The sequence below is a fragment of the Sciurus vulgaris genome, assembly GCF_902686455.1.
Source record: "Sciurus vulgaris genome assembly, chromosome: X".
In the NCBI taxonomy this organism is placed as follows: Eukaryota; Metazoa; Chordata; class Mammalia; order Rodentia; family Sciuridae; genus Sciurus; species Sciurus vulgaris.
Genome location: NC_136471.1, coordinates 18,214,549 through 18,229,225, shown reverse-complemented (window position 1 = coordinate 18,229,225; position 14,677 = coordinate 18,214,549). Strand labels below are relative to the sequence as shown.

General features: G+C 42.5%; 1 pseudogene across 1 annotated transcript; it reads right to left on the bottom strand.

The window, feature by feature from the left end:
* Positions 1-9,075: 9,075 nt before the first annotated feature.
* Positions 9,076-9,656, bottom strand: LOC306651185 (large ribosomal subunit protein uL22-like; annotated as a pseudogene). Its single transcript has 2 exons — positions 9,493-9,656; positions 9,076-9,449 (listed from the first exon to the last, which is right to left on the bottom strand). The product of its transcript is annotated as a large ribosomal subunit protein uL22-like (transcript).
* Between the last annotated feature and the right edge of the window lie 5,021 nt (positions 9,657-14,677).

Here is a 14,677-nt window from a genome sequence, read left to right as displayed (position 1 = left end):
TCAGCCTTAGCAACTTAGTGAAGCTCTGACCCAAAAATTAACAAAAAAAAAATATAAAGGAGCAGAGATGTAGCCCAGTGGTAAAGTGCCCCTAGGTTCAATCCCCAGTCAACAACAACAAAAACTGTAGCGATAAACTGCCTCTGGGTTTGCAGGGAAACAAACCATCCCAGGGTTTGAATTTCAGCTCAGCTTTCCCTCCTTATATCCTAAGAGGAATGGCAATAAAAGGGTGTCTCTGGTCTGCCTCTAGGAGAGTAAGGAGTTAAACGTGTGAGGCTGGGTGCAGTGACACATGCCTGTAATCCCAGAAGCTCGGGAGGCCAAGACATGAGGATCAGAGAGTTGAAAGCCAGCCTCAGCAAACCCTGGTACAAAAAAAAAAAAAAAAAAAAAAAAAAAAAAAAAAAAAGATGTCTATGTAGTCCACATCTGGAATGTGGTGTGAAGTTCAGATGCAGGATGAGGGCTTTGAACCACAGTAAGGGATCAAAGATCCTTGCTTTGTTATGATACATACAGCAGGTCTTGGCATCTCCTGGGTTAGAAATGAGAATTTGATAGAGTGGCATTCTGAGCAGGTTCCAGGGTTAATAATAAAAAGAAAAGTGGACAGACCTCCAAAAGGTGGGGGATTGCAGTAATATTTTGTTCTTTGGGAATATCTTTCATTGGTAATGCTAAGAACACTTTGAAAAATACACCTTTATGAGGTTGGTATATGCTGTTTTCCCAATATTAATTCTCTTAATATTGTGAATAATGATTCAGCTGAAGAAAATGTTGGCTCATAGTGGCCTTCACTAGCTCCTAGTCTAGAGTATTGCTGAGTGTGATCCGAGGGACATTAGTGTTACTGAACTGTTAGCAAGTATTGGTTCCATACTCAAACACCTTTGAAAATGGCACCTAATATGAATACCTAGATCTGCAGTGCACATTAGAATATCAAAGGCTTCTAGAAGCCCTGGAGCGAAGAAACCTGGTTACCTTTGTCAAAGGACCACCTATTAACACCTACATCGCAGATTCTTTACCTGAGGAGTGGTTAAGAAGTAGCTGGGGAAAGGACCTAAAATCAGCATACTACAGTTGATGCAGTCACATCAATGTTTATGGCAGCTCAATTCACAATAGCTAGATTGGGGAACCAACCTAGATGCCCTTCAACTGATAAGTGGATAAAGAAACTGCGGTATATATACACAATGAAATATTACTCAGCCATAAAGAAGAATAAAATCATGGTATTTGCTGGTAAATGAAGGAAGTTGGAGAATATCATGCTAAGTGAAATAGGCCAATCCCAAAAAACCAAATGCTGAATGTTTTCTCTGATAAGTGCATGACAATATATAACAATGGGGGGTGGCAGGGAGAAAAGAAGAATGAAGGAACTTTGGATGGTGTAGAGGAAGATGGGGCGGGAGGGGTGGGAGAAGGAAAGATAGTAGACTGAGACAGACTATATTAGGGTACATGTATGATTACATGAATGGTGTGAATCTACATTGTGCACAACCATAGAAATGAAAAGTTGTACTCTCCCCCCCAAAAAGAAGTAGCTGGTGATTAGTTTTTGTATATGTGTAAAGCTGTGATACTTTCTGAATCATAATATCTATGGTGAAGCATATACATTTTCAGGGATCTTGGATCATTCTAAGGAGCAATTGTAATTACGCAGACTTTTTTTTCTTTTTTTCTTTCTTTTTGTAATGCTGGGGATGGAACCCAGACTCTCTAGCATGCTAGGCAAGCACACTACCACTGAGCCACACCCCTAGCAAATTTTTTTCAGGGTCCAGGACCTCAGTGTTTTGCCTAGGCTGCTCTCTAACTCCTGGTCTCAGGTGATCCTCCTGTCTCAGCCTCCTGAGTAGCTGTGACCACAGGTGTACAAAATGCAACAATTGTAATTATAAACCACTAAAGATATCTGTGTTTTGTGGAGCTGAGTTTGGGAACTACCGATCTAGGAAACACCTTCCTTTTACAGGTGAGAAATTTGAGATCCAACTAAGAGAAATGACTTGCCCAGATAAGAACAGAACAAATGTTTGAAACCTGTTCCCTGTGATACAAACGACGGCTAGATGGCAGTCTGTTCCTTGGTTTCAGTCTTTTCCTGAACAAGCAGAAAAATTGAAAAGTTATTGGATGAATTTGAGCATTAAAGTACAATAATCAAATTATTACTGTCACCCTGAAAGCATGGTGTTTCCTATGGAACTTACCATGGCTAAGAAGCCAACAGTTGTGTCCACGGCAGCACCTCCTAAGTATATACTTTGTCAGCCTGAGACAACTGTCCCCCCTCAGATGATGTCTTCTTTGAGAATGAATGCTTTATAAATACACTTGGTGAAGGGGCCTTTGGAGAGATGCCTTTTGAAAGGCACTGATTTGGGGCTGGGGCTGGGGCTCAGGGTAGAGTACTTGTCTAGCCTGTGTCTCACTGGGTTCAATCCATCCTCAGTAACACAGAGGCAAAAACAAACAAACAAACAAAAACCACCACCACCACAAAACCCCCTCAAAACAAACAAACAAAAAACCAAAGAAACCCCAGGCGTTTCAAGGAACTTTTCTCTAGTCCCTACTGCTCTTCTTTAGAATCCTAGAATATTGGGGAATTTCAGACTCTACCAGGCCAATACCAGGTTCTAGCCTTCTATCTGCTAGTTTGTTTCTTTATCTATAAACTGAGGAAGTTGGATTAGACCCAGCCTCAGATATTTTGATATAATTCCCTATAAAATTATTGTTAATGTTTTGGTTTATCTTTCTATATCTAGCTCTGGGTATATATATATATATATATATATATATATATATATATATATACATGATATTGAAATATATGTATATATTCTTTCTATTTTTTAAGTGCTGGGGATGGAACCCAGATTCTTTCACATGTCAGGGAAATAGTTTACCACTAAGCTGCACCCCCAGCCCTAAAGACATATTTTATAAAATTTTGGTCCATTTGTAGCATGCTTATATTCATACATTGTGAGGTTTTTTTTTTTTTTTTTTTTTTTTTTTTTTTTGTTCTGGGTATTAAATCTTGGGTTGCTTTGCCACTGAATTATATGCCCAGCCCTTTTTATTTTTCATTTTGAGACAGTCTCGCTTAGTTGCTGAGGCTAGCCTAGAACTTGCTGTCTTCCTGCCTCAGCCTCCCAAATTAAGGGAATTACTGGTATGCACCACCACACCTGGTTTAGACTTAAATTTTTTTTGCGGGGGGCAGGGACCAGGAATTGAGCCCTGGGGTGTTTAACCACTAAGCCACATCCCCATACCTTTTTATTTCTCATTTTGAGACAGGGTCTCACTGAGTTGTACAGGGCTCCACTTGCTTGCTCAGGCTAGTCTCGAACTTGTGATCCTCCTGTCTCAAGCCTCCTGAGCTGGTGGGATTACAGGCATGAGCCACCATTCCCAGTGTTATGGGGCGCAACTTAAGAACAGACCAATCACCACTGAGAAGTCCAAATTTGAGAGTCTTTATTAAGCTAGCCGGCTGACTGTCTCACACAATGCCCCCAAAAATGGCTATTGGGAGAACAGCCCTGACCACAGGGTTGTAGGGGTTCTTATACCAAAAATCACATCAATCGTAAGTGTCTGTTGCTATGATTCAAAATTACAAACTAACATGAGATCATCGACAGAGGGGGAAGTGGGTCAAAATGACCCTTACCTAGGTACAAACTAAAGAATGGTTGCTAACATCCACACAATTACCGTTTACATGGTACATTGTTTAGGAGCAATAGAGGTCAAAGGAGAGCAATTCTTTACTACATAGGAGTTGCCATTGTATATCATTAAACATGTCACACCAAGTAACTGAGGATGGGCACAGAGGCAGTGTATTCCCATGGGAGAAGTTTATTTCCTACATAACATGGAGTCTCAGAGCAAAATGGAGTCTGGTTTAGTCATTTCCCTTAGACTCTGGCCCATAACATTCTCATGGAGCCAGATCTGTCAGCCCATCACACCCAGCTGAGACTTAATTTTTAATTTCATAATGTGAGCTGGCATCTGGTGAATCTATACACAGCTACTACCCTTGTCATTGCTATGAAGTTGCACTACTCAGAGGAGTAAGAATTGACTCAAGCAAATGGGGAATCTATTTGGTACTATCTACTAAAGCTAAACATAAGCATCCCTTGTGATCTAGGAATTGTAATTATAAGTTCTTTAACCAAAACAAATATGTACATACGTTTAATAAAAGATATGTATAAGAACTAACTGTCCTACAGCAAGTGAAGAATTAGAGAGACTAGTTAGAGGAGGCTATCATCCCAGCTACCAGGGAGACTAAGGCAAGAAAATTACTTGAGTCCTCAAGTTTGAGACCAGCCTGGGCAATAGAGTCAGACCCCATCATAATATAAGTAAATAAATAAATGAATAATCCAGGAGAGTAGCAAAGGTGGTTTGGATAAGGCTAGTAAGAGTGCTAACAGAGGAGCTGCAAGGAAGTGGTCAGATTCTGGTTGTATGTTGAAGGTACAGTTGAGAATTTGATGATGGAGTTAGTAAGGGGCACAAAAGAAACAGGATTCAAAAAGGACAGCAAGGTATTTGGCTAGAGCAATAAGAAAAAAAGAGTTGTCATCCACCAAGATGGAGAAGACAGAGGAGGAGCAGATTGGGGAGATTAAAAAATTACTCAATAACAAATCCTTCATGATTACTAAATTGTTATATTTATTTTAAAAGTAAACAGGGCCCGGAGATGTAGCTCAGTGAAAGAGCACTTGCCTAACATGCTCAAGGCCCTGCCTGGGTTCCTTCCCCAGTACTGCAAAAAAAAAAATAAATAAATAAATAAATAATAATAATAAAATAAAAGGTAAATTGAAAAAAACAATGAAACTAAGCTTCCTTTACATGTTCGTAAACTTAAGAGTTCTCCTTAAAATCCTAACTCTAAATCCATTATTCAATTATGTATTTTATTCTATATTTTCTATTTTTTTCAAAAAAATTGGAACAGGGAGGCACGGAGGCTCACACCTGTAATTCCAGTAGCTCTGGAGGCTGAGCCAGGAGGATCACGAGTTCACGGCCCACCTTAGCAACTTAGAGAGACCCTAAACAACTAAGTGAGACCCTGTCTCTAAATAAAATATAAAAATAGGGCTGGAGATGTGGCTCAGTGGTTAAGTGCCCCCGGGTTCGATCCCCAGTACAAAAACAAAACAAAACAACAACAACAACAAAAATGGAATAATATGAGACCTGTCATCTTTGGTGGTCATCTAGGGGGGCTGACCTGTAGCATTATCATAAAACTTGTGATTTATGAAAGAAACTGAAGTGAAGGCCATTGAAACGAATTGTCCTAAATAAATGGTATATTATGTGCATACATGTGATTATAATATTAGAGAAAGTAATGTAATGATCACAATGGCAATTCTATTTTGGTAAAAGACTAAAAGCAAAGGCCTCTGGCAAAATAGCACAAAACCTCTTATTTTTATGTCTCCCATCCACATCTATGAAGATAACTATGATTATTGTCTTTTGGTCTCTTGATATAGCATGTCAACAGACTTTGCAACGGTCAACTCTTCTTACATTAACTGCACATGGATCCTTATGCTGCTCTGGATTATATTTGCTAATATTTAGGATTTTCCTATTATTTTTCCTAGCATCCAGGTGCCTCGTCACCACACCCACAGCCCACCCTGCCCTGAACATGACTGTGGAGAAAGCACTCCTGGTTCCACGTGGGAATGTAAAGATCAGAGTGGCAACACAATTCTATAGCATTGGTAAAAGACTAAAAGCAAATGCCGCCAGGCGTGTACGCCTGTACTCCTAGTGGCTCAGGAGGCTGAAGCAGGAGGGTCCTGAGTTCAAAGCCAGCCTCGGCAACTTAGTGAGGCCTCAAGCAACTCTGTCTCTAAATAAATATAAAAAAGGGGCTGGGGATGTGGCCCAGTGGTTAAGTACCCTGGGTTCAATTCCCAGTACCAAAAAAAAGTAAATGTCTCCGGCAAAATCATACCCATACCCACTGACCTGAAACGGGGCTCAGATGAAGACAAAAGGGGCATTTTAAGGGGCATTTTTCTTTGCTTCCATCCTCCATCCTCTAACACAGAACGTTGAGGGAGAACAACCTTGGGCTGCCCCAGCTGCCTAAAGTTCACTCTACCCCAGACCTTGGTGACAATTCTGAGTCTGTCTGTCTTAGGCAGAAACCAGGAGACAGAAGAAGCACACAGCTGGAAGGGGAAGGAAAGTTCTCCAATGGAAGAACAGGTCCATTAAACACCTTTCTACAGATGTTCCGAGCCCCAGTTGGGATAACTGCTTCCTCTTCCTCTGCTTACTGTGTACTTACAACCAAAAGGAAAAATGAAAGTTGTTCTTTCTGGATGAGTAACGGTTGTATTTCACTTGTTATTCTTCCCCTCATGCTATTATGAATTGACAAGTTCTTTGCAGTAAGAGAGAGAACACTTTTATAATCAGAGAGAGCACAGTTGCTTTTAAAAACAAATGAAAATATAGAGGTCACAAAAAAAATGACAAAATATTTTTCCTTTTTTAAAAGTTTTTTTTAATAAATTGAGTGAAACCAATGGAAAATAAATTGCATACATAATAGTTTATATATATATATGTATACATGCACACACACACACACACACCCACACACATATATATAGAGAGATACTAGATAGCAATTGAAATGTAAAAAAAGGTGTTTTTGATTTATATGGCAAGGAAAATGCCAATTTTTTCCTAATCTCTCTTTTTTTTTTTTTTTTTTGCGGTGCTGCGGATTGAACCCAGGGCCTTGTGCATGTGAGGCAAGCACTCTACCAACTGAGCTACATCCCCAACCCACTTTTCCTAATATCTCTATTTCAAATTTCCTTTAATGAATATCTGTTCACCATCCTCCACATTCAAGGAAAGTTCATGCCATTCTAAGATGCCATGGGCTTAAGAGCACACAGGCTATCTTGCTTCTAATCTTGCCTGTGTAACTCATTGACAGCATGTCCTTAAGCAAGTGACTTGGCTTCTCTGAGACATACATGTGGGACCTGGCTGTCCAGATTACCATGAGTGTGAAGGAAGAATACAGACTGCTGCTTAGCACAGGGCCTGTCAGAGGCAGTAAAGGAGCTATTACAACCATTACAGAGGGGACTTGATGAGTTTGTGATTTTGCTGAGGTTAATAGTTTGCTTTTATGCTGCTAATACATGTACGAACCTAAGAAGTTCTTGCCTAAGAGGTTCTTGCCCAGTAGCTCCTACTTCCGTCTTGAGAGTGTTAAATACACCTTGTCACTCTTATCATGTCTTTTCTCCTGGACTTGTCCCTCTCTACCAGATTGTATACCTCTCATTGTCATGCAGTCTCTTTGGGGGTGTTAGAGTGGTAAAGTGAACCAGCCCTATATAATCTGCCACCCGTGGATGGTAATAGCTCAGAGAACCTCCAGCAGCAACAGTTCTAGTCTCAGTGCATCCCTGGTTTTCTGAGACTATGGTCACCTTAATTCACACATCCCCTTGCATAGGGAAGATGCCATACATTTGGCCAATGTCCCCCATTATCTGGGGGCCAATACAACTAGGTATGGCAAACCTCATCTGAAGTATAACTAAGGTCCATTACTGGCTACCCATCATAAGCTTAAGAAGACCATGTATGCCTGCCACTGGATGGTGCTGGGTTTCTGGTTAATGGTAAGAACCCAGTGTCACTGGCCATCTATTCTCTAACCCTTCTGTCCCTTCAAAACTCCTCACAGCCCAGAACAGCATTTCAGAGAATTTCTTAGGAGAGGGGCACATGTTTTGGGGACACTATACTGGCTGGAGACATGGGTGAGCAGAGTTGGTCAGGAGAGGCTCACAGCCTAATGTGAGACTCATTCTGAAACACAAGAGAGGATAATAAAAGTCATATAAATAAAGTTCTAGATACAAATGGAGAAAAAGAGAAGTGATTTGAAGTCTGCACACTGGTGAACTTCTCAGCAAAGCAGGGAAGAGGCATGGTAGCTCAGGCCCCTCTACATACTGAGTGGCAAGAATATAGTTGATGACACCTGCTGCCAAGATCTCTCTGAAATCACATGGACAGACCCATGTGCAGACACACAGAGTAACACTTCTACAGGCAGGACAGACTGCCATAGTCTCATTTCCTTTTCTGTGGGGATGGATTTCAATGACCACAATGATAAGGCTATTTGATGAAATGTTTAAACCAAGGTAAGCTGCACAGAGAACAGGTAATTTCAGTTAGATGGAAATTGTATACAAGCAGTGGAAACTGTACTGATATATTTAAAGAAAAATCAATGCCAAATGAAAACCCAACCCTTCTACCCATTTAATGAAATTCTACTATTACAAAGACTTTATAAGATCTACTGGTATGGTATGATGAAAGACGCCTCAGATGCAAAGGACCAAGAATGTAAAGCAGGTGTCCTAAGATTTTTTTTTTTTTGGTACCAGGGATTGAACCCAAGGGTGATTCACCACTGAGCCACATCCCCAGCCCTTTTTGTTTTTTATTTTGAGTTAGTCTAAGTTGCCTAAAGCCTCACTAAATTGCTGAGGCTGGCTCTGAATTTGTGATGCTCCTACCTGAGCCACTGGGATTATAGACGTGTGCCACTGCACCCAGTTTGTATTTGTGGCTTTTAAGAAGTGAACAAGAAGGGTCATTTCTCATAAGGAGGTATTTATTATTTACTACCTTTGGCGGAGCACTTCCATAAATAAAGGAGAAAACTTCTACACGGCCAGGAAATTTCACACCTCTGCCCCTAAACCCCTGTCCTCAATGCACCAGATTGAGTAGTTTAGAGCTCTGCCCTGGTTCATGCATGTGGCAGAGACACAGCCTTCTTGATCATGTATTGTGAATAATAAAAATCTACAGGCGGGAGTTTCTCAAACATTTTATTGGAAGAATACAAATATTTTACAAAATGAAAGAAACAAAGTGACAAACCTGTTTTTCTAAACTTTTATTTGCATTTATTTGATGCTGAATTTATTCCCATGCCATAAGTTTTTGTTTCTTCAGTTTCTTCTGGGCAACCTCCTCTTCTGGTTTAGGAACAGCTTGTTCCTTTGCAGTGAGGATCATGCCATTTTGGCAGGGGGAAGTCATGCATGGGTTAATCTGACCCTGAGCTCTGTAGGTACGGTGGTGCATCTTGGGTACTTCATTCACCTGCATATGTTCAACAACCAGAGAATCTACGCCTGCACCCTAAAATTCATCATTCCCTCTGCATTTTTAAGCATGTGCAGCAAAAATTCAGCACTCTTTTGTGGCACTGTCCCTATGTCTAGCCCCACTCTTTGGCTTGGGCACACCTCCCAACTCCACCATTGTAATACTGCAATGGCACACATTGCTTCTTTTTTTTATTTTCTTCTATTTTTAATTTTTTTTTTACATTGCTTCTTTAAAGTGACATCTTTCAGGTATTTGGTGGCTTTTCGGATATGCATACCCTTCAAGTTTGGCACAGTTTCACGGGTATTCTTACAGTGAACAAGAAGATTTGAACCTCTCGATTTGCGTGATTTTGTGGGGTTTTCTGGGTCAAGAGAGTAGCAAACCATTTTCACAGATCACCTCTGGCCCCTTACAGGAGGATGACAAACATATTTTAAAGACAGAAATGAGCATAGCTCAGGAAAACCTACTACAGCCTTTCCAACACTGTGTCAGGCAACTCTGACTGATGGGGAGATTGAGAAAATCCAGGAATTCCCTTGGTCGTCACTGGACACACTCCATGGTTGTTTTTTCAAAAAGACTGGAAGCAGTAAACAGGTCTGCATGTGAATGAAAATAGGCAAGAGAAACTCAGAATATTAACCCAAATACAGGTGTCCAGTGGGCAGCCCAGCAGCAGTGAGCAACATACACACTGTATTATTGTCCTCAGCACCATGGGCTGGAGGGTCATATGCAAATCCAGAGGGATCTGTAGGAGATGATTCAAATTGGATAGCAGTTACACACATTTTTCATATTCTTCCCACCTTCTCTAATAGCACCATGCACTAAATTTCCTTAACAAAGAACCCAATTCCTGACATCCTGCCAACTATTTTTTTCTTCGTTGGTACCAGGGATTGAGCCCAGGGAGCTTTACCACTGAGCTACATCCCCAGCCCTTTGTTTTAATGTTTTATTTAGAGACAGAGTCTTATTTAGTTGCTTAGGGCCTTGCTAAGTTGCTGAGGCTGGCTTTGAACTCATGATCCTTCTGCCTCAGCTTCCTGATGTTGCTGGGATTATAAGCACATGCCACCATGCTTGGCTCCTGCCAGCTATTCCATCAGGTGATGCGAATGATAAGTCATAGAGATCAAACCCTGCCAGCTGGAAGGATTTGTCTTATGCTGGGTACTCAAGGATGGGGGGATATGACAGGAACAGTACAGACCCCTATGTCGACATCAGCATATTAATCTAAATCATCCATAATCAGGTGTCGCACTGCATTCCTCAACCCAACTGACTGGGACAAGAGTAGGCAAAAGCAATTGCTCAGACTAGCAACTTGTCCTGGATGTCCCCTTTGCACAAGTTCCACTTGAGGAATTCTCTGTACACACCTGACTTTGGCCAGGACTCAGGAATCACCACAAGCAGGGAGTAGAGGGAGGGAACGAGTATCTCATGATGGAATGTTATAAGGGCAAATTCACAGTAAAATACAAAATAAAAGTTTAATTTTCTTGGTAAAAGAGGGAAGAAACCTACCCCTTCCATTTTCTTAGAGTATTTCTTTTAGGAAACTTGCTTTTTTTCTACCCCATGTTGCAAAATATACAAATCTTTCTGAAGGCTAAAGAAACCTCCTGTCAGTATTACAATCAGAACTGGACAAAGATGGCCATACCACCCTGAGCACACCTGATAATCTCTGATCTCTAAGGTCCAGTTAGTACCTGTGTAACAGTGTCCACTTTATGCTTTGAATACAGCCCTTGCTGCTCTGCCACTGCAACTTATTTTAAAAATGGACATGTTTCTTTCGCTTCCTCTCTCCCTGCTCCTCCACAATCTCTCCCCTTAACTAATCTCAGGGGAAACAGGATCACCTTGCTTCCCCATTTTAGGCAGAGTTATCTGTACTTCAGGACACACCCATCACAGGAAGCAAGTAATCAATCCAGACTTTGGGGATGGCACCAGAAGATCTCAGAAATGACCATCTCCCAAATTAACAAGTGAATTACTATTCCAGACAGAGAACACAGGAAGTGTAGCCTTTGAGTCACCTCTTTAAAAGACCCCTGCTCCTGCTGATAGGTGGAACCACACTTCTGGGACAGGACTCCTCTGTGTTTCTCCTTTGCTTTGCTAGCAAAGCAATAACCTTCTTTTTCCTTTTTCTCAAAATTGTGTCCTTTTTATTGGATTGGCACTGGGGACAAGGACCAGGCTTTCAGCAACCCTTGGATGGGAAGAATGGACAAGCAGTTGACAGCAAAATGGTTTGGGCTGCATGAGAACTAGGAAAAGAGGAAGAGGGGGCAGTAGTTGAAACCAGAACCTCATCCAGGCCCTCCTGTGACAGACACAGGGAAATGCACATTGCAGCCAATGCCCAGGCAACCCATGAAGCCACAGGAGAAAGACCCGGAAGATGGACCAGATATGTGGTGTCTAGAGCATATCCAGGTTCTAATCACTGAGCAAAAGCAAGAGCAGCTCCTTCTCACAGCTCCTTCACCCGACTGTACTGCCCAACATGGGGAGAGTGTGCAGGGCCACCTACCTCCATGGCCATCGTCACAGCCTAAGGCTGATCCAGCACAACCTTCACCAACAGACAAACCCAGCGTCCTTGGGGGAAATGGAACATAAGGACCCCCCCCCAATCATAAATGTCTCCACTTGCAGAGGGCACGTTCTCTCATGTCACTCACACCAGCAATGGCCGCTGAGCCAGGCTGCCCCACAAATGAGGGAACAGGAAGGGGGACAGGTGCATTTCCTCGAACCCCCAAGGTCCTTCACATTTTCACACCAAAGTCCCTCAGGCTAGAACTGCCTGTATCTTCCTCATCTAGGGAGCAAACTCACTCTCTTGCTTACATGGAACCTGACACAGGGAGACCATTGTGTCCCCCCGCCCCAAACCGCAGCTGTACCTTATCCTGTCGCAGTCCCAGGGGCTGTAGCACTCCAAGGGATTTCCAAGTTCCTCCCCCTTGTGTTGGCCACACCCTCTCCTAGAGAGTGCAGCAGAGTCTCCAGGCAATGCAGGCAGCCCTCGGAGAGGAACGCAGGACCCTGGGTGGGACCACCAAGCCACCAAGGCTTCCTGCACACACAGAGGAAGTGACACCTTCAGCCTGTGGCCTGTGAAGCTGGAGAACAGGAGGAGGGGTGCACTGCCAGCCTGGAGACCTGACCTGGAGGTTTCTGCAAAGCCAGGCTCTGAACAGAACCCGTGGGTTTTATTTCCTCCCACGGATGTGCAGAGTGTGGTCAGAGGAAGCGAGCTGAGGCTGAGCACAGGAGCCTCATAGGCCTCAATGTCGTGAACACGCGATGTCTGTCACAGGTCCCCCACCAGAGCCCAGTGTCCTCAGCCTCCACGAGCAGCTCTGCACAGTGCTGCTGCTCCCGGCCCTCTCCCCGCCTCTAGGCTGTAAGCCCCTGAATGAGGGGCTGCATTTATGGGCTAGTCCACCTTTGCTGGTCACAACAGCCCTCTCCTCCTTGGAGCCTCTAACTTCTGCAGTTCTTCTCATTAAAAGAACAGACAGCAAGGTGCATGCCTGTAATCCCAGCAACTTGGGAGGTGCAAGTTTGAGGTCAACCTCAGCAATTTAGCAAGAGCCTATCTCAGAAATGTTTAAAAGGGCTGAGGATGTATCCCAGTGGTAGAGCACCCCTGGGATCAATCCCCAGTATTGAAAGAAAAAAGGTGCTCATCTCAGTGGGTCTTGAGAGAGTTAAATGAGATACAACATGAAAAGAGCTAAGCACAGTTCTGGATCCCACTTGGCATTGCTCTCCCTTTTACACTACCAGGTGCATGAAACAGGGGATCAGTCTAGCAGGGAATTAACTTACCTATATTTTGGTCAGTGGTTACTATCTGCCACTTTGGACTGGACTGCCACCAGGAAAAACTAAAGTTGGCATTCAAAGCGGAAGACACAGGCCTTCAGTTACCAAACTGGTGGTAATGGGGGGAGTGTGCCTTTAAATTCAAAATAAATAAGGCTCTCCTTTTGTGACACCTACATATCCTCACCTCCACAAGCATCCTGAGAGAGGAAGGCATATTGCAGCTATGGGGGAAACACAAAAACATTTAGAGAAAAAAAGAAATTACCCTCTGAGCAGGAGGTTATACAGGTTCCTTTGTGTAATACTCTTTTCTAAGGCACTTGTGGCTGTCCAGAGCATAAAATTTTTTGTGCTATAAAACAATACAATAAAACAATGTATATCAGCCCAGAAAAGCCTAATTGAAAACAGACCAAAATCATAACAGTGGGTATAATTCTACATAGATGGATTTTCTGGAATTCACATTTCACCATATTCTGAAATCTCACCTTGCACATGCACACATATTATATCTATAATTCAAAAAACTGCTAAAATTTGAGCACATCAATCCAATGTACACTGTTTTGCATAAAATATTAGCAAATCAATTTTTTCTTTCTACACATATAATCCCTAATAGAGTTTCAGTCAAAGGCTTTGCTTTAAGTGATCCATTATAATCCATTCTCTTTCCATCACCCATACAAATAAGAAGAGAGAAAAAAAAAAAAACACATAAAGCAAGTATGAGTTTGGTAGGGACTATTTCACACCACGAAATTACAGTTTTGTAGGAATCAGGCAAGATGCAGCAAACAGCACTTGGAGAGTGGGAGAATTCAAATATTGTTTTATGTCAGTGAGCCCAAATTCTGAGCACCCATCACCTGTTTTTCACAACATACATAGGCTATCTAGTATCATCAGTTTTCTAGTCTAAACAATACATGATTGTGCACAGGGTTTCAAGTGGGAAGCATGTTTACAGAAGCAGAGTGCAGTATGGGAAAGAACTGGCTCCTCTTAGTTCCTATGGGAAATCATTTACAATCCGAAAGGTAGGAGTGGATGTGCTAATCAGGTTTCCTGAAGACCAGCTGACTAGACAGGTGAGGGGAACTCTCTCTTTCCTGGGCACTAATTCTCATCACAGTGTTCTTAGTTTATTTTGCATCCACGCTTGGGTTAATTACCCATTATATCTCCTTGCTTCTGATACCCACTTAAACCCTTTAAGGGGCATCACCTCTGTCCATGTCCTCCAAGCTAAGCTGCTGGTAGCTCTGGAGGACCATTTGTAAGTTTATGGCTGCTAAGCAGGAGGAGATGAATTGGGTCAGCATGTTAAGACTGCAGGGACCAGGGGCTGGGGATGTAGCTCAGTTGGTAGAGGCCCTGGGTTCATTCCCCAGCACTGCCAAAAGGAAGAAAGAAAAAGCGGGGACCAAACAGGAGTGCCAGGAGGAGCCCAAGGAGGGGTCCAACCAGTGGTAGGAGCCAGGAAGCCCAGCTCTGTAGAGGTGCCAGGGTAGCTCAGTATAGGCAAGGGCTGCAG